The sequence below is a fragment of the Echinops telfairi genome, unplaced genomic scaffold (genome assembly GCF_000313985.2).
Source record: "Echinops telfairi isolate 266 unplaced genomic scaffold, ASM31398v2 ScPeMD7_7417;HRSCAF=8455, whole genome shotgun sequence".
In the NCBI taxonomy this organism is placed as follows: Eukaryota; Metazoa; Chordata; class Mammalia; order Afrosoricida; family Tenrecidae; genus Echinops; species Echinops telfairi.
The window spans coordinates 3525377-3527546 of record NW_022111317.1 but is presented as its reverse complement, the minus strand read 5'-3'; positions in this window follow the sequence as shown (position 1 = coordinate 3527546).

The following is a 2170-nucleotide window of genomic DNA, read 5'->3' as shown; positions in this document are numbered from 1 at the left end:
CCATCAACCAGAAGCGCTGCCCCTGGTTGTCCCAGGTTCTGAGAGGCCATGATCAGACCCCCTGCAGTGTCCCTGCCTGGAAAAAGCCTTCCCCAATCCTGAGCTTCCTTCTCCTCCCAGCCCCAAGAGTGCTCTAGCCGTCTTGTGTCCATTCAAGCTCCCAAGGCTCCTCTGTGCCTGCCCCTCCCTGGCTAGCTCAGCCTTGGTGACCCTCAGGCTATGGTGCAATGACAGGAGTACCCCTACCTGTCTGCCCTCACTGAGTCCCTGAACTGAAGCTGGCTGGCCCAGATGACCCCACTGGGTCCAGAAGGCAGCACTAACATGGTCGTGCCCAGCCAGGGCACCCTGGGAGCAGCGGAGACAGGGGCTCGGCGTGAGGCAGACGCTGACCCAAGGAAGACTTCAGCACCAACGCTCAGTAGTCGTGTGACCTTGGTTAAGTCATACCACCTCGCTGATCCCTGGTGGCATAGTGGTTACTCATTGGGCTGCTAACAGCAAGGTCGGCAGTTCGAAACCACTAGCTGCTTCACAGGAGACAGGCAAGGCTTTCTACTCTTGTAAAGAGTTCGTCTCGGGACCTCACGGGGGTAGTTCTGCCTTGTCCTGCATGGTTGCTGGGAGCCAGCATGGACTTGACGGTAGGGAGTTTATGTGAAAAGCAGAAATTGGCTGCTGATGCTGGGATCCTGTTAGCCTACTGGGTCGCAGTGGGTTTGAGTTGGGCAAGGGGCCAAAGGCCAGGACCCTGGGACAAGCTGGTCATTCACCTTCTGCAGGGAGACCAACCCCCAACCCCCGCTGACTCCTCTGCACTGTAATGTCCATTTTGTGGATGAGAAAGACTGATATCCTGGAGCTTGTTGATGTCAAACCTATGGCTCTGTGGATGACATCAGGTACCACCCTGCCCCTTCCCCCATGGGATCCACTGGTGCCCAGGTCACCCAGGCAGCAGGCTAGGGATCTGGAAGGGAGGGACCAGCTGCTGAGCAGGCAGTATAGGAACTCAGGGCTGGGAGAGACCCCCCTAACAACTGAGGGGCAGGTGCATTGCGCTGGGGGACCCTGGATAAGTCCCTTCTCCGAGGAAGCCTCCAGTGGTGGTCTCAATCCACTGCCGACTGGGCTATCCTATAGGACAGAGTAGAATGCCCCCCACACACACACCGTTTCTGGGACCGTAACTGTTCATGAGAGTAGAAAGCCCAGTCTTTCACCGGAGAAGAGAAGCAGGCTGCTGGTTTGGATCACAGCCATGAAGAGGCTGCTCCCAGGGGTCTAACTCAGTGATGGGAGGGGTCCCCTCTACAGCTATAGAAAGTACCCAAAACTGCCCTCTCCGTACTCCCCGCTACCCAGCTCGAGTGTCACAGGTACCTGGGGGGCATCCTGGGAAGCATTTTTTTGGGGGGGAGAGCTGGGGCTGAGCCAGGTCCGTTGGGTGGGTGTCTGTTCCTTTGGGTGGTATAGGTGAGGCAAGTGTTAAATCTTGGGGAGACAATGCCTGTGACCCCTGTGGGCCAGGCCACCAGCCCTCTCCTGGCTCCCTGCAGGTCATTGGGTGTCTCTGGGGCTGTTTTCAGGTAGGGTGGGGTGGGATTGGATGAGTTGCCTCCACTCTGGTGGGGGGACCCTACAGAAAGTAGGGAAGCCAGAGAGGAGGGCATGTCCCCAAGGGTCTGCAGTGGGACAGGCACGAACGGAGTACAGGACACCTGCCGCTTGGTCAAGGGCAACTCAACTGTGTGCCCTGGGCCACCCCACCCCACGGCGGGTTTAGTACCAGTCTCTGCCAGTTCCAGCCTGGCCTCCCTGCCCCCTCCCTCCCTCGCTGGCTGGCTCCCTCCCTGCGCTCTGTGCTGCCCTCGCACCAACGCTGGGTCCTTGGCCCTGACCCAACCTTTCCTCGCAGACCTCCCTTCTCACGTGCACCTGGCTGTGGGTCCCGACTTGGTGCCTCTGCTCGCCCCCGGGTACCCCACCCGTGCGCCCCGTCAGAGTCGCTCAGTTGCTGCCGGTCGCTCCGCCTCGCCCCGTCCCAGGGCTCCCAGTGGCCCACGTTTGGGGAGCGAGTGGGAACATTTTCGCGGGAAGGAGTCGGACTGATCCCGGGGGCTGAAATTGACCCGGCCAGCCACACCGCCCGCGCCGCGCCGTGCCCGCG